The sequence below is a fragment of the Chelonia mydas genome, chromosome 5, assembly GCF_015237465.2.
Source record: "Chelonia mydas isolate rCheMyd1 chromosome 5, rCheMyd1.pri.v2, whole genome shotgun sequence".
NCBI classification, from domain to species: domain Eukaryota; kingdom Metazoa; phylum Chordata; order Testudines; family Cheloniidae; genus Chelonia; species Chelonia mydas.
In genome coordinates this window covers 6547276-6569770 of record NC_051245.2, presented here as the reverse complement: position 1 = coordinate 6569770, position 22495 = coordinate 6547276, and the positions used below count along the sequence as shown (strand labels likewise).

Sequence of the window (22495 nt, the reverse complement as noted above, 5' to 3'; positions counted from 1 at the left end):
GCCTGCTCCAATCATAGCCCCTCTTCCCCAGGGCTGTTATTCTGACAAGCGTGGCTGCTGCTTACCGTCCATCACTCATCTCCCCACCCTGTTAGAGGGAATGGCTTTATGGCTCTGACCTGGGACAGCTATTCTGGGTAAAATCAGCCCTCCTCCCCTGCAGATTTACACTCCACAGTTGGACCAGTTTGGACCGGCAGCACTGGAATGGCATAACGGGCCTGACCAAGAGTTCTTTATCCCGGTCTGCCAGATCAAACTGTATGGGCCTCTGGCAACCAGTGTAAATCAGAGCACCCATTTATGGTGTAGGCTGGCTCGGCCCCAGAGCTGGGGATTGCAAAAATGGCTTAAAGGCACCACTGCTCCCCTCCTCCTGAACTGAACTGAGCACTCCTGGGCCACAGCTAAGGACCCTGTGTTCCCAGCCTGATTGGGAAACGCAACATCTTGAGCAAAAGCCTCTCCCTGTGATATTTCCAGTCAATGGTGTCAACTCCAGTGATTGGAGCACTAACCTAAGAGTCAGGAGCCCTGGGTTCTATTCCAAGCTCTGCCACTGGCCCGCCAGGTGACCTTGGGCAAGTCACTTCCCCTCTTTTTCTCCTCATCCCTTATCTATTTGGACTGTAGACTCTTTGGGCCCATGTCCCCCGTATGTTGCACTGTAGGCACGGACGGGGGAGGGGCAGGGGCAGCAGCGCAGTGTCTAGCATAATGGGTCCTTGATTCCAGTTGAACTATTGTCATCCTACCGTGATCATCATAATTGCATGGCAGTGGTTTCTCTTCCCTTCAGTCTGCTGTGCGTCTCCAAGAGCCTTGGCATTCTTCACCAGCCAGGCACAGAGCCAGCAGGAGTAGTGCAATCTTGACACACACCCCTCTGCCTGACAGGAAACACCCCCCTGCTATTACAATCCCAGATCCAGGCATGTCAGTCCTGACCCCATCCGTTTTTTACCAGCGCTCCCCAATTCTGACCTACGTCCTCCCCTGCTGTTCCAGTCACAACTCTGCCAAAGCGCTTCTGTTCGGACCTGCAGTAGCCCTCACTCTATTCCTTCCCCGGACCCTCTCCCGGCTCTGCCAGGAGTCTCTTGGGAGCAGTGCATGGTGCTCCTTCTAATGCTTTTCGTCTCTCCACTTGGTTCCCTCAGCAGAACACAGCTGGACCCGGGTTTTCATACATTCTGCAGTCCCCTCATAAACTTGGGGCAGTCGGTGTGGGGACAGCTTTTTAAAGCTGTATGGCAGGCCCCTGGTCTGATTATGAGTTTCATGCAGCAGTCAGTCGCCTCCCAAGGTTGTTCTCTCCTCCTGCCTCCAGCCTGAACCCACAGCTCAGAAGGAAAGGAAGCCAGTGTGGAGCCATCTCCCAAAGCAAACAAACCTCCAGCAAGAACAAAAGGATCCACATGAAATCTCCAGCTTTTCCCCCTGGCTTGTTCTCATTTCAGGCCTTGCAGGGACCTGCTTTAGCTTTTCCTGAGTTTCTCTTTGCTTTGTCAATGAAAATGCTGCATTAAACAGGAGTCTGAAATCGGCTCTCTCCTCCATGCTGTTTTTATGAAGTGTATAAAATAACTTAATCAGACACATACCGAGAATCACACACACACACCTGAGATGAAAGTGCCTCATGTTCATAAAGAAAGATATAGTGCGAGTGGCATTTCACACTGAGGTACCCTGGGACCATCACATGCCTTGATGAGACCAAGAGAGCTCAATAGGCTTTCCAAACCTAATTAGTACTTAATGATCTGGAGAGACACGGATGTCCATCACCTCTGCTTCAGCCCCTCCGTTCTTCCTCAAATTCTTAATTAACCTTTAAGGATATGATGTGCTGATGAGTTTCCTAGGATATCTCATTGATTTCTTTCACACACACCCGCATGCGCGCACACACATAAAAGAGTCTCTTGTAAAACTCACAGCCCTGGTGCGTTCCACGCAAAGGCCCTGCTGATCAATGTTTATTAATGAAGCGGTACCTCGAAAATTGTTAATTGATGGCCATGTACAGAATGCTGTCTGGAATTTAACCTTATTCATCATTTAAGTATGTTGGAGGCTAGAGCGTGATGTTAATTAATAGCTCAAGAACAAAGTTGGATCGTTCCGCTGTGGATTTGGGGGAGAAAAATCGTAGGAGCGAAGGCAAAAAAAAAAAAAAAAGTGGTGATTAAATTAAAAAAGAGAGCAAAAAAGTAAGAGAAGATAGAGCCCAAGTCAGTGTCATTTTCAAGATGACTCACTTTGTGCTGATAATGAAATAAAAATTTGCTCGTGAGCTTATGTAATATTTTACTATCGTGTCATATTTAATCAACTCTGAGATTTAACAAGCCCAGAAGAAGGTCGGGAGGGGGGAGGGGGAGTTGCTAGGAATGGAGTGAAAACAGATTAATAAGTTTTGAAAAGTTAATAGCCAAGTTTTCAGATTAAAAAAAAAATCAATGTTGGTAGCTGAATTCACCAGGGGGAAGATGACAAATGGAGAATGCCTTACTTAAAGTTCATTTAATAACAATCTAAATACGTGGCGGCAATGTAGGATGTGAGGCGAACAGCTGCATTTTTCCAGGGTTTCTTGCATTCTCTCTGTTTTCAGTAACTGTTTGTTCTAAGAGCTAGATCCTCAAACCTATTTAGGTCATTTAATCCATTACCATCACCCAATTTCTAATGTATTTATCCTTGTAAGGTGAGGTAGGGCAGGGGCCTATCCCCATTGTACAGATGGAGAACTGAGGCACAGGCCAGCTACATGATATGGCTCAAGACACATGGAGTGGAGCAGGGACTTGCACCTAGGTCTCCCCATACCCAGGCTAGTGCTCTAGCCACTGGATTATCATTCCCAGAACCTTGCAGAGCTGCCCCTCAATGTTCTGTACTTACTGCTGTGTCATGATGATTTATATTAGAGTGTTACCTAAAGGCCTCACTATGTTCCACCCTGGGCATACACTTAGTGAGAGCAATCCTTGCCCTGAAGAGTTTACAACCTAAAGAGACAAGACAGACCACACGTGGGAAGGGGAAAGAGAGGCAAAGTAGCTTCCTTAAGTTCACATTTGCAATACACTGGCAGATACTGGAACAGAGCCCATGTCTTTGGAGACCCTGTCCACTGGGCCAAACCTCTATGAATAGGTTCTGCTGAGTACCCATAAGCCCTATTGGGAGTGACAAGAAATTCAGGTCTCCAGCAGTTCTCAGGATCAGGCCTGTAAGAAAGAATGCAGCTCCTTGGATTTAGGAGACAACATCTCACAACTGTGGGGCGTGCCTGGGAGCTTGTTTGATCACCCTAGGGCCAGGAAGGAGCTTTTCTCTGCTATTGTGCAGCAGTGCAAATGGGCCGGGGCCCGGACGTTCATACCAAACTCACTAGCCACTCAGCCCCCTATTTAAGAAGCTGAACCTGACCTGATTTCAGTGGGATTTGAGGATGCTCAGTATTTCAGATCAGGATTTTGGACTGTAACTTCTCTGGACTTTGGTTTGAAAATTTTGCCCTCGGTGTATTATGGGGGAACGGGCATGTGTCTTTTAAAAAAAAAAAATCTTGAAAACATTTCTCGTCGTCCTCCATTTCCTACCTTCTGCCCCTGTTTTCTCTTCTTTTTATCAAATCTATAGCCAAAGCCTCACTTGGTCGGGTCCATTTAAAAACTTTCCAAGCCACGCACAATACAACAGAATTTAAGCAATGAAGGAGCAGCAGTATATATTGTACTCACTGCAGGTGCCCTTAAACACCGGCCGCTTTTACTGGTATTTACCTTATTCCCCTTACTTGTCACGTGGGATTCTCTCAAATAACATTGAACTGGCTGTGTTGGGAAACGGCAAGTATTGAAAGCTGTGTTTCCAAAAACACGGGGCACAAGTAAACACAACTTCATTATTATATTAGTGTAATTTATGTATTTGTTGTTCTTTATTTCTATAATGCTAAATCCCATTAGTTTGATTGCTATTGAATCATAGAATCATAGACGATCAGGGTTGGAAGGGACCTCAGGAGGTCATCTAGTCCAACCCCCTACTCAAAGCAGGACCAATCCCCAACTAAATCATCCCAGCCAGGGCTTTGTCAAGCCTGACCTTAAAAACTTCTAAGGAAGGAGATTCCAACACCTCCCTAGGTAACGCATTCCAGTGATTCACCAGCCTCCTAGTGAAAAAGTTTTTCCCTAATATCCAACCTAAACCTCCCCCACTGCAACTTGTAATTTACATTGTGGTAGAGTATAGAGAGACCAAGGCCTCCTTGTACTCACATGTAATAGACCGTCCCTGTCCCACGGACTGATTTTGTTCTGTGCTTGTACAATGGGGTCCTGGTCCAGGACTGGGGTTTCCATCTAGGCACTATGATAAGACAAATAGGGAATAATGGTGCTCATGTAGCCCCAAAGCAGCAGCCCGTCTCTATGCAGCAAAGCACTTCTGCAGGTGCTTAAATCCCATTCACTTCAATGGGACCTAAGCACCTGAACGAAGTGCTTTGTTAAACGGGGATGGAGGTAAGCACGTGCTGAAGTGGAGCTGTGGGGATCACAGTGGGGTATCGAGCCCCGATAAAAGCCCATGTGTTCTGCTGAGCAGTTCCTGAGAGGGACTGAGTGCCGTCAACACTCCACACTGCGCTGGCAATTGACTGCATTCGGCACCTCGTAGGATCCGGTTCTTACTTGGACACATGCTGCACAAGGCACAACACTTCAGGTGTTTGGAGCTGCAGAAGCTTTGTCAGTGAGGAGATCAGCATAGGAAGGCCTTGTGAAAGCAGGAGAGAGAAAGTGATTGTACTTGCCACAGGGTGGAGGACAGCTGGTCCTGTGGTTAAGGCACTGGACTGGGACTCAGGAGAACTGGATTCACCTTCCATTGGTGCTAGTAACTCACTAGGCAAGTCAGCGAACCACTCTGTGCCTCAGTTTCCCTCTGTGCAAAATAGGCATAATAGTGCTTCTCAACCAGACAGGGAGGGTAAATCCATGACTGCCTGTGAAGTGCTCCAATACTGCAGTGGTGGGGGCCAGATAAGAACCTAGATAGGAAGGAATAAGAAATGGGAAGCTTTTCCCAGCTGAGGGTACAGAAGAGAGAAGGGGATAAAGGGAACAGGAAGGAAAAGTAATATGGAGAAGTACAGGGAATGGCAGAGGAGCAAAGTACCAGAAGGACCCCCTGGGTCATCGAGCTATTGCAAGAGGTGTCAGGTGAGATGAGAAAGCAGACATCTGGACAGGGACTGTGTTGTCCAGATGTCTGACAGTGAGGATAAGAACTGTGGAACTGACCCTCTAGTTTGAATTACATTCACAATTATGAGGTCAGCAAATTCTTGCCTGTTACCCTACTGGTGACTGTGTGGAGTCTGTATCTAATGCACCCCTGGTTACTGATTATTTTCAGGTTTGCAGGAGTTATCCAAAGCTTCTAGAGAATCTGCGTGAGATCAGAGTTTCACATTCGGTAACCCAGACTTCGCATCTGGGGCCTAGTCTGCTGATACCACACTGGCAGGCTTTCACATCCGGGAATCCAGTACATGGGATTTAAAAACCAAACACCTAATTGAAAGCTCTTTTCACTTCCATTGCATGGGACAACTGCAGCTGCAGCGTCTGACAGCAGCTAAACAAATTGGAGACAAGCCATTTCCAGGCACTGTTCCCTTCCCCTGCCCCTTTCAACTGCCTCCTATTATGGTCCCCACAGAGTAGGACAGTGAGCTCAGAATCTGAGATCCAAATTGTTTTTTAACCATTAGCATACCGGCCTATTTCAGCCAACTCAATATTTAGGAAGATGTGTATATTGCATAGCTCCTGGGCATTAGGGGTTAATTTGTATTTATTTATTTAATGATCTTGGTGGCATGGTGTTTATGAAGGTGATCAGTGTCAGGCAGGCTTTCACTCTGGAAAGATTCACATCTGTAAAAAGAGGCACTGGAATGTTATTGACTAGGACGGGGGCTTCTGAATCGCTGAGGGCAATGCAGAGCAATGAGTGAGAGGCTGGCAGCTGAGTGACTATGCCCTGAGTGGCAGCTCATGTCCAAACATTAAAATCTGCTGAGTAAAATAACGTGTTGACTTTGTCCGGGGGGATTTGCTTCTAGTCTGTTCTGAAAGAGCCACAGGATCTGTAGCTGCAAGAGAGATGACGGTGTCTAGCTTGATAGTTAATAGATGATGGTGCTAGTAGATGGTGCTCAAGAATATGCAGCGTTTTCCATAGGTATTCTAGAACCAGTGTTGTCGTGCTCTGCAAATGGCTTCCATCGTCCGGCTCTTTATGGGGTGTGCTTAGCAAGTGGCAGCATGGCCTAAAGGATAGAGCACTGGCTGGGGAATCAGGAGACGTGGGTTCAATTCCTGGCTCTGCCGCTGAGCTGCTGTGTGACTCTGAACAAGTCAGGTCACCTCTCTGTGTCTCTATTCCCACACACACACACTAGACTGTAAGTGCTTTGGGGCAGGGACTGAGTCTTGCGGTGTGTGTGTACACACCTAGCACAATGGGGACCCGATCTTGGTTGTCTTAGCCACCACTGTCATGCAAATAATGGTACTGCAGAAGGGATGTCAGTGACAATGCTCCGTGTACGACAGCTCTTCGTGGGGGCAGGGTATGGGGGACCAGGCACTGCCCACATCTGGTGATGTGGGATTCTAACCTGCAATCTGCTAGCCTCAGTGCAAAAGGGCAACCTGCTGAGCGTCTTGAAGTCAATGGGCATCCTTCGCAGGAGGGATCACTTAAGGCTAGATTCTCTCCTGTGCCTAGCATAGTTCAACACAAGAGAGGAGAAAAAGCAGGAGGGAACAGAGGCAACGTACTGATACTCAAAGCAATTTAGCCCACTCTGTCATGCCCCAAAACACCCACTCCTTCCCCTTCGCACTGGGGCCAGGATCAGGACACCTGCATCCGCAGAGGGTCCCCCTCTGATGGGGAAATTCCTTTCTGCTCAGTTGCAACCAAATTCCAACCTCTTAGGCCAGACTCTGGTCTGAGAATCTGTCCCTTCAAGGAGCCATTCTCAATCACTCTGCCTGGGCATGTGGCAACCTGTGACTTACCCTTCTTTCCTTTCCCCATTCCTGCTACCTTCTCACCCTACCTCTATCCCTAGTAAGCACACTGTTACAGTCAGCACCATCGTGTCCATTTGCCAGCTACTATATCCCCACCCCCAAACCACAGTCTGTTCTTCTGTCCTTCAGGCCCCAACTCAGCAAACCAACCCTATTCAGCCAGTCAAACATGTGCTTAAGTGGTTTGTTGAATCAGGGTCATAGGCTGTAAGTTATGTGGGGCAGGGGCTGTCTCCACACCTGTGGTTTATGTAGAGCTTTGCACACTAGGGATCAGACTGTGATTAATAATTGTGATACTAATAAAGCGTATGCTGTAGCCTTAGAAAGAGCAGCATTAAGGAGCTGGTTCACGATAAAGCAGAAGGGGGTCTCTTCTCTATCATCCTGTGACTAAGCTAAAGGCTGCTGGCTTGCAGGAGCCCAAAATGTATGTTGATTCAATTCCCTGTCCTCGTCTCAGGGCTCCTCTGGAACCAGAGCATTTGTTGAAATGGAATAGAACAATCATTACAAATGCTAGTCATTAACGGTATGAACTTCGGTAGCCATTCAACAATGTCATTCCCCAAGCCCTGACCGTTGAGTTTTAATGACATTGTTCTATTAAAGCTGTTCAAATCCACCATTTGAGAGCCGCCTGGCTGCTGTCGTCAAAAAATAATAATAATACTTTGACCCTGATGTCCTCGTCCATCTCTCCATCCTAGTCCTGTTTGGAGGCAATTATTGATACAGTATACGTCCTGTATATAGGCTGCCACTCCGCCTCCTGCTTGCAGCAGTTAGGGGAGCAATATAACCTCACCGGGTTTTACCATCTCCTTTGTGCTGCCCTCGCCCCAACAGCTTGATTCAGCACTAGACACTACAACAATGGTGCTTTGCAAATGCTTAGATGATATGAGATTCTTCTTATGACTCTGCACCTGTGAGCGCCGGACAGTCCCCTGTGTTGTCCTAGAGTTTAAGGTGAGAAGGGACCACAGATAGGGTTGCCAACCCTCCGGGATTGGCCGGAAGTCTCCAGGAATTAAAGATGAATCCTTAATTTAAAATGGTCTCCATGTGATTAAATCTCCAGATCATCTAGTTTGGCTGGCTGTAGGTCACAGGTCACTAACAACCCCCCCGCCACCCTCACACCAAGCCCGTCAACCGACATTGGATCAAAATATTGCATCCCTCAGGAGACTAAACTGTTGTCTGCGACTGGCAGAAAACAGGAGGAACTGAGATGCCACCAGTGCCTGTGTCCCCTGCAATGGCAAGGAATTGATGCAGTGAGATAAGGCCAGATGATCCCAGCGAGTGAGCCAGGCTACAGAAGAAGGTGAAAAAAACCCTAGTTCTCTGCCCATCTAACCAAGGAGGAAAATTCCTTCCTGCCCCTGACCAGAGTGATGACTTAGACTCTGAGGATACGAGCGAGACCTGCCAGCCAAGCAGCTGAAAGAGAATTCTCAGTACCACCTCCGAGCACTGGCCCACCCGATGGGTTTGTGAGCAAAACCAGTCACACTTGTATCTACCCAGTCCCCAGCTACCATTTAATTACCTAGAGCAAATGTGTCTATCTACAGCACTAGAATAATGAAATGGGCCAAATCTTGAAGCCGCTCCCATTGGTATCTGGTTGCCAAGCATGGGACCTATAAGTCTTAGCATTGACCCAGCAGGACCGTGTTCTCTCCTCCACCCTCAAGGGACTTATAACCCCTTCTCCCTCTTCCCACTCACTGGTGAGGAAAGAGAAATGGATAGCTCTTAAGGAGGCAAGAGATCAGTTCATCCCGGTCTCCCATGGTGTTGGGTAACATACCCACAAACTCTTCATGGTAAAGTTCTAATGAGCTTCATCCAGGGTGCTGGGGGCTGCCTCATGCGGTTGATTACAGTATTCTAGGGGTGGATTGGGGCAGAAGGAGGTACTTTAAGCAGATTGGTCCTAGCCCTTCAAGAGGGCTTTAGAATTGAGAACCGAGTCCTTAATCCGTCCCTAGGTCCAGTGTGAATGGGAGGTCAGGCTGAGTAAGGAAGGACTTATTCCAATAACATCTATTAACCGGGACTTGAAACTCAATAGCAACATAAAGGCAGAGTATTTGGCTTTGTAAAAAAAAGTGTAAGTTATTCCACCTAGAACTGGTTTTGCCCATGGAAAATTTTGACAAAAATGATTTTTTTTTCAAAATTTTCCATGGACTATTTTTACTTTCCAGTGAAAAATCAAAATGGAAATAGTTCCGTTTGGAAATTCCATCCTAGTGTCTCATGGGCATTGCAGTTTGGACTATTCACACTCCCATTGTCCTCGGTTAGCTGGGCTCCCTGATTGGACTGCATCTCCATGATGCATCACGGTCTCCTTTTTGGGAAAAGGGAGACTGTGCATCACGGGAGACTCTGGGCATGATGTAGCATGGGAGATGTAATACAGCTCATGAAGGAGAATGGAAATGTGAAGATCCAGAACTGCACCTTTCTTGAGGCACCCAAGTGGAACATATCACTGGAAATATTTTGATTTGGGGGCATTTGGTTTTTGACCCAAAAATATGTCCCGTCCCCCCCCAGAAAGCAGACACTTTTTGCAAAACAATTTCATTTAGTCAAAAACTCAGTTTTCTGCCAAAAAACTATTTCAATGGAAAATGTATGACCCATCCTAATTCTAATGCTCATGACTGAAGTTACTGATTAGTAAGAAAATAGGTACAGCAGCAAGACAAACTTCCCTCAGAGTGTCCCATTGCTCCTCAGAAGGGACTGTCTCATAAGCAACAGGTGAGGCTCTAAGAAACAGGGGTTCAGTACCCAAACTGAGACATTACCTGATGGGGTTTTGCTTTTAATCTCCAAGCCTCATTCCCGAGTCTCTAGTCCCACCCCCATATTTGTCCCTTCTGAAATTTTCTCCAGTTCCACCCTTTGTACTACAAGGGATCATCAAACCACCTCTCAGCTGAAGCTACCAAGAAAGGGACATTTATTACCAGTTAGGATATTAGGTTTTGTAAAGTGGACACCTACCTCAGCAGACACTGGACTGAGACTCACCAACTCAGTTCACACATAAACTCACATCAGCACCAGAAGAAAGTCATAATTTTTAACCAATTCCAACCAGCATCCAACCACCCTGTCACTCCTGTTATCCTCTTGGCAAGCCAGTCCTTTACAGTATCAAGACCTGTCTCTAGTGTGTTCCTAACTACTCGTTTGTATCAGGGGCTGGAAAGCACCCTTGTTCACACATATCAAAACCACCAACTTCATCAGTTGAACTATTGCACACTTTTCCCCTCTGCCTGCAAATGGGGATGTACTGTGCAAGTGAAAGCCGAGAACTCCTCCGCTGCAAGAGTTGGGATAAAATATCCACTGAGCCATATATTTTATGTATTTTCTTTTACTTTAGCTGTCCATCCAGGAGGTGGTGAGTGATACTCACGTACTGTTAAGATGGACTCAAAATTATCTTCCATTTATATAGCACTCTCAATCCAGAAGGACCCCACTCCAAAGTACTTTGTAACTTTAATAGCTGATTGTTCAAACTCTGTATGTCACCTGTATCTATCCATCCGTTTGTGTCTATCGCGAGCTTTAGAGCACTCCCCTTGCTGCTGACGAGCAGCTACCTCTGAGCTGGGACATGGCAGGTGTTTAACAGCACACATCAGTGCTAACTAACAGCATCATCAATCATTTCCCCACTTTGACTGATGGGTGAGCTCTTTGAGGTAGAGATTATTATTGTTTACTATGTCCATGTACAATACCTAACACAATGGGGCACTGATCTTGATTGGGACTTTGATACGATCCTGTAATAAAAATAAATAATAACCAGAGGCATGGTTTCCCAGTGGTGGTGACAAAACACTGGGAGTCACTTGACATAGGTTCTGAATCCGCCTTTGCTACTGACTCGCTATGTGACATTGGGTAAGTCACTGGGCTGCCTTTTTCATTGTTTGTTTGTTTGTATTGTAGTAGTGCCTAGACACCCCAGGCAGGGAATCAGGGCCCCATTGTGCTAAGGCATTGTACGAACACATAACAATAAGATGGTACTCGAGCTGTCTAGTTTACAATCTAAGTATGTGACAAGAGACAACAGGAAGATGTTTGCAGTGTTGTTGTAGCCATGTTGGTCCCAGAATGTTACAGAGACCTAGAATCATAGAATATCAGGGTTGGAAGGGACCTCAGGAGGTCATCTAGTCCAACCCCCAGCTCAAAGCAGGACCAATCCCCCACTAAATCATCCCAGCCAGGGCTTTGTTAAGCTTGACCTTAAAAACCGATAATGAAGGAGATTCCACCAGCTCCCTAGGTAACCCATTCCAGTGCTTCACCGCCCTCCTAGTGAAAAAGTTTTTCCTAATATCCAACCTAAACCTCCCCCACTGCAACTTGAGACCATTGCTCCTTGTTCTGTCAGCTGGTACCACTGAGAACAGTCTAGATCCATCCTCTTTGGAACCCCCCTTTCAGGTAGTTGAAAGCAGCTATCAAATCCCGCCTCATTCTTCTCTGCTGCAAGACAAGGTGAATGAGGTAATATTTTGCATTGGACCAACTTCTGTGGTGAGAGTGATTAGGTTTTGAGCGACACAGAGCTCTTTTTCAGGTCTGGGCCTCAAGATCTCTCTGTCGTTCAAAAGCTAGTCTCAGTCACCAACAGAACTTGGTCCAGTGAAAAATATTACCTCATCCACCCTGTCTCTCTAACAGGTAGATGTAACAGACAGACAGAAGGAGCACAAGGTGACAAGGGGCTAGTCTATACTGCGCCACCGTTCTGACTACGTTAGTGTGAACCAGGAACCTTTTAGTTCATGCCCCCGGCATCATAATGGACAATTACCCCGCTATCCACAACCACAGACTTCTACATGCAGGGCAGTGTAGACATTTCCAATCAGACCATTATGAACAGTGTGATAAGCATCAGTCTTCCACCTCTCATTGGTAAGACAGGGGTATTTGCATGTGATCACCCTTCCTAGCACCTGAAAATCCTTAAATGAAGCATGCTATGTAGGTGAGATTTTAGGCAGGTAACGTGACGTTGGAATTTACATAGAACATCTCCTACTCCTTGATAATAAGCTAGAAGATTTTTAATGACCCTGTGCTGTAAGGACTACAGCTGGGTGAATCACAGACATTTCCGTTCACTGGCAATTCTGAAAAGTCACGAAATGGTTTCAGGTTGAACTGAAAACACTTCTGTTGAATGTTTTGGCAAATTGAAAAGAAAAAGAAATTGTTTCCGTCAGCCAAAACATTTTGATTTTTACCATTTTAAACCATTTTGATTTTATAAAAAATTAAAGGACATTTTAAAACGAAAAGTCATTTTGAACTGAAAGGTCAAAGTGTTTCATTTCAAAAAGGTCAAAACAAAACATTTCGAGTTTTTCAGACTCCTTTTACTCCCCCTTCTCCCCCCCCCTCCCAACTGGCAAAAACTGATGTGAATTTGTGAAACATTTTGGTGTTGTGAATCTACATTGTTTGCTCAACAAAAATGTTTTGGATGAAAAATTTCACCAGCTCTAGTCTGGGCTACGATTTTCCCTCTCATCCATAAGATACAGCACGTCAGAAATGTCTTGTCTCTGATCCGTAAATGACACACCACTCCAAATCCATCCAACCTGCCCCCTTTGAAAAATAAAACAAAAAACCTAAAATAAAAGATGCATTATTAGTAATGATTACCATATGATTTGCTGTTATTGTGCAGTATGTTTTGGAACAGATGGAAATCCAATTAGCTTATTTATTTCTTCAGCCGTTCTATGAAACATTCATTTCAGGGCCACTCTTTGCCTAGGTTGGAATAAAGAAATATTTTCATGGGACTTTGTGTTTGAGATGGTTTGTCACGTAACTTTTTTTTTTCCTCCTCATGAAAGGACGTTGCTGGCTGCTAAGCAACAGAGTAGCAGTGTTTTCTATCCAGGGACTACAGTCCTCATCAGACAGGCTTTCAGCTGAGAGTAATTCTATTAATTAGGGCTGCCGCAAACTTCCCCCTTCAGCTTTCCCCTCCCCTTCTTTCTTCTGTTGCAGCTATTGCTATTTTTAATTAATGTGCCAAAATGTTGGCTCCTAACTACAGCACGGAGTGAGAAAGACAAAAGGGTAGCAGTGGGGAAAGGGGAGGGGGTCACCTGCCAAAGAGATGATTCGTTTGGCTAACTCTTTAAGAGAAAGGCAGATTTGCCTGTCACTTTCCTTCAGGATAGTTGCTCCTAACCTGGGGTGGGAGCCAGGGATGGTTTTTAATGGAGCCATGGCTATGGAGCTAGAAATAGACAGACCCACTGAGAATCTTAGAGCGGCATTCTGCTTGGGGGCAACTCTGTGGCTAATATCATGATGCCGTCTTTATTTCTCTTCTCCTCTTTTGTTTAAATGGTTATAAAACCTTAGACTCTGAGTTCACTTCTGCTTCGGTTTATCAATCTGTCTGTACCATGCTGATCACCATGATATTTCTCCTCAAAAATCCAAAGCTTCTGATTTTTAAAGCACTTTTGCAGGCTGCAGAATGGATGTACATAGCAGAGAAGGGCCCAAGCGGTAAAGTTCAGAACCAGAGTTCAATTTAAGAAGGGGTATAAAGATGCCAGGTTCAAGACCCTCTCTGGTATCACAGTACTCTGCATTTTAAAGCGCTTTGCACCGCTTCATTAATTTAACTTTCAGAAAATATTATGAGGTAGGTGAATTTTATGATTCCCAGTATGGAGATGGGGAGACTGAAATACAGAGAGGCAGTGCCGGGATTCCATGTGGCAGCTGGGATTTGAAGGCAGGCATCAAACTGGTAGACTTTTTATTTTGTGGAAGCATTTTTGGAAGAAAATTGGATTTTTAACCAAAATGAAAAATTATGCAGAACATTTTCATGTTGGTCAAAAGTGACTGGGTTTTTGATGAAATAAAACATTTCCTGTCAGTAAAATTTTTTTGTCACTAACAAAAAAGTGTTTTTGTCAAAAATCCATACATTTTTACCCCCCAAAATAATTTTAATTTTAAATTTAAAACTGATTTTTATTTTTATTTTTTGTCTTTTGGTAGAATCTTAGAATCATACAATATTAGGGTTGGAAGAGACCTCAAGAGGTCATCTAGTCCAACCCCCTGCTCAAAGCAGGACCAATCCCCAACTAAATCATCCCAGCCAGGGCTTTGTCAAGCTGGGCCTTAAAAACCTCTAAGGATGGTGTCAATCTTTGGTATCAGACTTTTGATGAAAGACCTGAGAATTAAAAAAAAAACAAAAACAGAAATTCACCCAAAAAATTATTGGCATTTTTCAAACAGCTCTAGTTCTTGACTCCCATTCATGTGCATTAGGTAATGCCTTCTTTTTAAATGGGATCCGCTTATTTTACTTTCAGATGAGGGAAATTAGTATAATGAACAGATAATCAAGATGTCTTGGTCCAGTTCTCTAAAACTGATACATCACTGCTTCTGTGAAACACTCACAATTTTATCATAAGTCTAGCAACATTTGATGTTTCTCTTAAAGCTCCTGCTCCTGGAGTCATGTGATGGTGTGAGAACTCAGCTTTTGCTTGCTTGCTTGCTTGCTTGCTTGCTGTTTCTAGCCATCATGTTTATGGAGAAAAGCTTGAAAATCAGAATCATAAAGACTCAAGAACCAGAAAGTAAATAAAAGGACCTGTCAAGCTTTCTGGAGTGGCTCCTGAATGTGGGTGCCAACCTCAGGGCAGACTGTTACAAACCAGGGCACAAACCCCAAATTGGTTGTGTTTCTATAATTAGATTTCACCAACCAAGGAACAAGTGTGAACTCCTCAAGCATTATAACAACCTTAACATGGAGTCACAGACAATCCTGTTAGGCAAGCCAGTCTGTCTTGCCACCCAGGCAAGACTGCCTTTATGATAGATGGGTCCCTTACTCCAAAAATCACAACTATATTCAGGTTACTCCCAATCCCAAAGAACTAGTCACTTGCCCCAGGCCAATTGCACCTTAGTTCACATACCAAAGACAATGCTTGTAGCCAATCCTGTAATTAACTAAAGATTTATTAACTAAGAAAAGGAAACGAGAGTTATTTACAAGGCTAAAGCAGATAAACGTACACACAAAAAAGTGACAGTTTTAGGTTCCAAAAAGTAATAGAAGCTGCTATAATGTGCAAGCTCTATATGTCCTTTAAGGCTAACCCAAGATAAGAAGCTTGGGAATCCCTAGTTTATGCTTAGAAATATGGCCCTCACCAAATTCCAAGCATCATAATGATGAGAATTTCTTCTTGACAGAGTTTAAACAGCTATGCTGTGTTGCACCCCATAAGTAGCTGCATTTCAGAAATTCATGTATTATTTCACTGTTATGTCTACAAAAAGCTGTGGGATCCTGTGGGATGGGATTGGCTTTGTGTAAATATAAGCTACTATGATTTGAGCGTATTTATGTGATTTTTGGTACCGACCAGTTATTTATTTATTCTAGCAATTACAGCAGGGAATGGTAGAAACATCCCCGATGTGGCACTTTGCCGGGAGGGGTGAACATTGTGTAGTTTGGAGGGTTTGCAAATGTTATCAGCGAGTTCACAGACTTTGCCAAATCACTCCAAACCTCTGAGGTGGGTATTACATTTTCAAGGGAAATTAATGTATTTTTTGTAAATATTTGTACTTAAAAAGGCACCTTTGTCACATATTTAGTGAGAAACCCATTCCCCACCAAGCAGTGTCACTCAAGTATTAAAGGCCTATGTTTTTCCTAATGAAGGTAACAGGTTCTAACCCTGCTAACGATCTATGACAGGACTCATTATATTTTCATGAGAATTTTTCACCCTCCCTCTTTCAGCTCCATTATTCATCCACTTTTTAATTTTCACTCTCTTGTTTTTGCTCCAGTTTTTGCCTTATTTCCCCTCTCTGCAATTTTTTTTTCTACAGTCTCTTCTACGTGTAACAGGAACACAGTCATGTTTGGGTGAAACTTTCAAATCCACAGTGCTCAAGTAGATTTGCAATAAATCTAAAAGTGTCCTACACACACACACTATTCCCTCAATGCAATATGGATCTCCAGAATTAGCAGCATTGACTACCATAATCCAGTTTAATCTCAATCCCTAATCACAAAGCATACTTTCTGGTGAGTTGGCAGTGGCTGGCCTGTTATCTTAGAGGTGAAGTAAATAAAGATTCCTGGGGCCATTATATAAGTCACACACAAGCCTTCCTGTTATTGATGTGTGACTTAAAGTGCTGTCTAGCAGTGAAAAAGTCATGGTGATGATAAGCTCATCTCTGCTTCAGTAATTCCTAGCTGGTTCATTAGAGTGCATCCCTGGCTAGAATTCTATTTTTGATTGTGGCTGGTTGAATCATATCACCCACCTCCTAAACAAGAGAAAGGGGCAGAGGGGGATGACCATACACGGCCACTTTCTCTTGCTGTCTCCTTGTTTTTCATGGGCAAACTCCCCTCTGCTGCCATCTCTGTTTTGACTTTGGGTTAATAAGTGGGTTAATTTTTATCAGATCAAGGCAGATGACGGGGGTAAAAAAAAAAAAAAGGAAGAATGATCAGAGGCAGCAAGTTTTGTCATTTAGAAGGAGACCTGACTAAGGAGATGGTGGGAGGTATAAATCAGGAAACTAGATTGGTTGGCCGAGAGCTCCACTTACTGGTACCTGGCTTGCGCTGTAGGAAGGAAGGGATGTGAGAAGAGGATGGAAGAGAGCAGAGCAAAACCCCCAAATACACTTAAAATAAAAAATGAAGCTCAGAAAAGCTTCCTCCTTATTCATAAGCTAATTGCATGCTCCCATGTGTTACTGAGTGCCAGCAGTGTTCTAGATGCTGTACAAAATGCAGAGGAAGTTACCTGGCCGCATACATGGAGGATCTGGGGTCATGATGCTATCTCGTGCAGCTGACTGTTAGCTCTCTAGACACTGAGTCTGCCTGCATTGTGGGGGAGGTCTTTGAGACGGCCCTACGGCCCCACTCTCATACACATTTACCCATGTGCTCCACTTCGCACACGTGAGTAGTTCACTTCAGTTCGATGTGTGTCAGGGTTTGCAGGGTTGGAGCCTATGGTATATGTTTGCATTGCAAAAAAAAAAAAAAAAAAGTGTCCTTAACTGGTGTTAGCTATCCCACATCAACGAATTCGGCTTCAAATAGCAGTGAAGAGGCTGCAACTTGGCTTTGGACTCTGATTTGCAGCTCGAGTTCAACCCCAGCCGCAGCCTGGATGAGAGTTTTAGCTGGGTGGATGGACAGGACAGGTCATATCTTAGCCATGTTGTGCAGAAAGAAGCTACAGGACTTAGACACAGGCTGGCTGTGAGGATCTAGCAAGAGGTCCCAGGTTACAGGGAGCTGAGTGACAGGTAGAATCCTGGTATTGTCCACAGTGATTGAGAAAGGAGGTGGGGGGAAGGACTTGGGGGCAGAGGGAAAGATTAAGAGCTCTCTTTTATCCACCTGGAGTTTGAGCTGATGGCTAGACGCACTCCCTGGTTCTGTCCAGAAGCAGAAGTGCCAGAATCTGGGGTGGAGCTCTTGTGATTTCTGAAAGCCTACAATTAAAAACCAAAGATTTGCTGTTTTTTTCCCCAATTTGCAATGGACTCAAAGGTGTAAACTTAAAGTTCAACCTGAACTCCTCCAAATCGAAAATATGGTTGTAAGAGTCATAAAACTTTCATGGCCATAATTATTCCCATCTCTATGCAGTCTGGATGTGATAGGACTAAAGAACTGCCAATCACTAGCACTGAAAAATCAAGTCGGACCCCAAAATCATAATATTGGTTTACAACTCATGAGAGTTGACAATATAATAGATTTGGGGTGTCTTTTTATTTGCCTTTTCATTTTTAAGCCTTTGTGGGGGGGTCTTATTTTCCAACTTTTATCTGCAACTATGAGGGCCAGAAACCTATTCCTTTTTTTTAAACTGAGATTTTCATCACATGACTCCAGGAGCTGACACTTTAACAAACACCAAATAATGTGTTAGTGGTGCAGTTCTTCCCAGGACACCACTAGCCCTTTCTCTCTTCAGGGCAAAATTTGCAGTGAGACAAGTGCAGGCCAGTTTGTCACCTGGAATTGACTATGAGTTTGCGGGTTTTGTTTTTTGTCACTTTGGACTTGTCTACAGTACTGAGCCTTTGCCAGTATATTTATGCCGGCAGAGCACCCTAGTGGAGATGCAGCATAAATTGACAGAAAAAGTTCTACCTTCCCAAATAACATTAGCGAAGCCACCAGAAGTACTCTTGCATCTGCATCTTTGTGTCTACACTACGGGTTTTGCCAACATAGATATATTGGCTAGGGGGTATGATTTTTTTTTTCCAGCAAAACTTTGTAGTGTAGACTAAGCCTTCGTGTCCAAACTTTTTTTTCCCCAGCATGTACTTTGTGGAGTTGCTGTTAATCTTTCAGGAGAGATTATATAAAACAGACACTCAGTGAACCAGATGACGTTTATTGGGAATATGATGACAATGTTTTAAAAGGCAATAAACTGAAGAAGCTCTGAACTGTTATTCCCAGCCTATAGTTGTAATAAGTGCTCTGTGCATTGAGGAAACATACCATGTAGTAATCAGCTTGCACACAAATGTGAGTCTTAAGAAAAGTTTGTTTAAAAAGACAGCTGTTACTATTGTTGTTTTAAAGCAATTTCCTTTTGTAAATCACTTCTGAGTTACACCGACAACGGCCAGAACTAGCCACCGTAACCCTTTGTGTGCCACAGCAGGGGCATTATGTTTGCAGGCTGCCAATTTTTGTTATACTCCTGTGGAATGATTTATTAATCATTAATATTGCTTCTATCAGGGCAGCACTTAGAGACCCGAGCTGAAATCAGGGCTCTTTTCTGGTCAGATCCTTAGAGAGAGATGATCCTGAAGAGCTAGTTGGGAATCTTCCATCAAAATATTGTTTCGATGGAAAATGTGGTTTCCACAAAATTGAAATTTTCTGCAGGGAAATGTTGATGTTGTCAACCGTTTTCGATTTGCCATTGCGAAACCCGACACCAAAGAGTTTAGTTTCTGGTCAGGTCACCCCCAAATGGAAACATTTCAGTTGGTTGAAATGTTTTGTTTTGAGTTAGTTCAACATAAATCTGTGTCTGCCGCCTCTACCCCCATCCCTGGAAGGTGGTGGGGTTTTTTCTTTTCATTCTTTGCCTCCGGTAATTAGTTTTATTCTGGGATATAGGGCGTCTCCCTTCATCTGACGTGAGGGGCCTGTTTTTGGTATTAATCCAGAACTCAAATAGGGCTGAATTGTTAGGATGCCTCATGGGGAGTTGTAGTTCTCCCCGTTCTCTCCTATTGGCTGGGCTCCCTGTCTGAACTACATCTCCCATGTTACACCATGGCCTCCCCTCCGCTGAACTACCATAGCACATCTTCGGAGTCGCAACACTGCAGTGCATCCTGGGAGAGAGGATCTAGTCAGGTGGCCTGGTCCATAGAGGAGAAAACGTGAACTCAGTTTCCCCTTCTGTAAAATAGGCCTGTGCCATATAAACAGTTATGACCCTCACCTGGGCGTTATTCATTAACTCTGAGATCCTTAAATATGTGGATGCTGTCTCAGTGCAACATGTCATTATTACAACTGTCCTTAGCAGGACAAAGCACGTTCCTGGGGCGATAAAGCGTGTGAAGCCCTAATGAGTGCTGAGCAGAGAACTTGCCTGACACTGACGTTGTCTCTGCTGGGCAGCCGCTGCTGAGGGGCAGCACTTCCCCGTTTGTACAGGCGGGGAACTGAGGAACAGCCAGATTAAGGGCCTGGCCCACGGTCATACAGGGAGTCTGTAGCAGAGCTGCCTGCTGAATTCCGACCTCCAGAATCCCTATCCAGTGCTTTAACCACGGTACTCTCCTTTCTTCCATGCAGAGTTGCAAGGGGGCAATTCACGTACCATGCTGATCCAGCCGTCCATAGGGCACTGGCAGAGTTAGAGCCCTGTTGCTGGCCCTCTGTTAGTCCTGCTGGGCAGCCGCTTTCTGTTGCACAATCCAAGGCACTGTCTACGGCTTTGCTCAGGTGGCTGCTGCTGAGTTATGCAGAATTCCAGCGTGCTTTTGTGTGTGTGTTCGGTTCCATTTAATGGCTCTGGGGGACCCCAAACTCGGAGAGTGGATGAGTTCGTGCAGGAAGTTTTGGTTTTTTCCCTGCTACCAAGCAAGCATTGTCCTCCTCCCTGAATGAAACCTCGCAGAGGGAAGTTCTGGGCATCGGGTTTCTAATGATGATACCTGTTGTCTGTGACTGAATAGCATGTACCTGCTCCAACAAAAGGAGATCAGACACACTGTAGCTATACTATCCTCCCCATCCGCATAGGGAACGGCTTATGAGCTAGAGGTGTTAGTGGGGACGGGGCAGATAGATCCTGCCTTGTTCCGTCAGCATTACCAGAGCTTTCTGACTATTTGATTAGACTGTACACTCTTCAGGACAGGCGCTGTCTCTGATTACATGTGTGTACAGCCCCCAGTACTGTGGGTCCCCAATTTGATTTACCAATAGCCATCTTTCCACAAGAGCTAGCAGCCCTGCCCATCCTCACAGGCTGCAGTAGCCTTCCAAGCTATGCTGAAGGGGAGAGTGTCAGGCATGTCTAGTGGTTAGTGCTGGGAACTGAACCACAGAACACCTGCTTTCCCTTGCCAGCTTTGCTTCTCACCTGCTGTGTGAATTTGACCCATTTAGTCTCATTGTGCCTCAGTTTCCTTTTCTGTAAAACTGCCCTGTGCTATATAGTTACCCCATCAGCCGGGCTTTATTTACTTAACTCTGAAATCCATAAACATTATCATTATCAGATAGTGCAATGTGTCATTATCACAACCAGTCCTTAGTGGAACTAAGCACATTCCCAGGGCAATGAAGAGCGTGACACCCTAATAAGTGCTAGGTACGGTATTTGCCTGGTACTGGCTTTGTCACTGTTGGGCAGCCACTGCTGAGGGCCAGTGTCACCCCAGTAGAACTCCTGTCTGATGGGCAAGCCATGTCAATCCATCATTTGTCCCTGTGTAATCTTGGGAGTTTTCCCATTCAGGCTAAATCAGGCCATCTTAATTGCAGGCTTAACACACTGCATATTATCCACCCCCTTCCAATGTGATTTATCTTGATTAAATGCTAATTTGTAACTCATACTACCTATGACAAAGTTACTTACTACCGGGGCACCTGGATGCCAAAGCTGTGTTTGGACCGAGGAGGAGGAAGCGATATATCTATCTACATGATATGCATGCTTGCATATAGTATTTTACATGTGTGAATGTATCATGCTAATGGGTGAGATTTTCAAAAGTGTTCAGCAAAGGCCTAAATCTGATCCCACTGAAGTCAACGGGAAATTGCCGTTGACTCCAGTGAGAGCAGAGGTCCAGATCCCCAAAAGTATTTAAGTGCCTAATTCTCATTGTAACTAATGGGAGTCAAATGCCTAAATACTTTGAGGATCCAGGCCTCAGTGAAAATCCAACCCTGTATAAAATATTAGCTATATCAACGGCCTGATTTTCAGAGGTGGCATGGCTGATCAGCACCTCTGAAAATAGGGCAAGTGTGTGTATACACAATGCAATATAATGTCAAGTGTGTGTATAGTATAATACATATAATAAAAGCTTTTTATTATATACAGTATTTTGTTAACAAGAACTTGATCCTGTAGCACATTTTCCCCCAAGGATCTTAAAGCAGACCTGAGTGGGAAAAGGTTTTTTCTAGCCCATGAGAATTTTTTAGATTTCCAAAAATTTTCTTGTTTTGAACAAGGATGTCACCTCATAGTCTCAAAAAAAAAAATATTGCTAACCCAAAATCCCCCAAACATTCAGATTGGGTCAACTGAAACATTTTGTTTTGATAATTTGAAATGTTTTATTCATTGAATTTTACAGTAAATTAACTTAAATTTCTAAATGAAAAGTTGTTTCAAACAAAAAAAATCTTTTCCCCTTAGGAAATGTCAAAACAGGGGAATTGTGACAATTTCAAAACTTTATTTTTCAAAAAATGTTTGAAATGCGAAATTTGTTGAAACCAACCATTTCCAGAGAACCATTTTGTTTTCAACAAAACAGCATTTTCTGAGGAGAAAACACGGCATCAGAAAATTCCCAACCCGCTTTATCTTTAAGCACTTTCCAGACATATATTAATGAAGTCTGACAATCCCTGTGAGGGAGATGAATATTATATTTATTCCCATTTTACAGAGGGATAAAATGAGGGATAGCAAGCAAGTTCTCAGAGGAAGCAAATAATA

At 44.3% G+C, this 22495-nt stretch overlaps 1 protein-coding gene across 16 annotated transcripts in view; it reads left to right on the top strand.

The window, feature by feature from the left end:
* The window catches only part of CELF4 (CUGBP Elav-like family member 4), an 870133-nt gene that overhangs the window by 418216 nt on the left and 429422 nt on the right, over positions 1-22495 (top strand). The gene's annotated exons all lie outside the window — the stretch shown is intronic.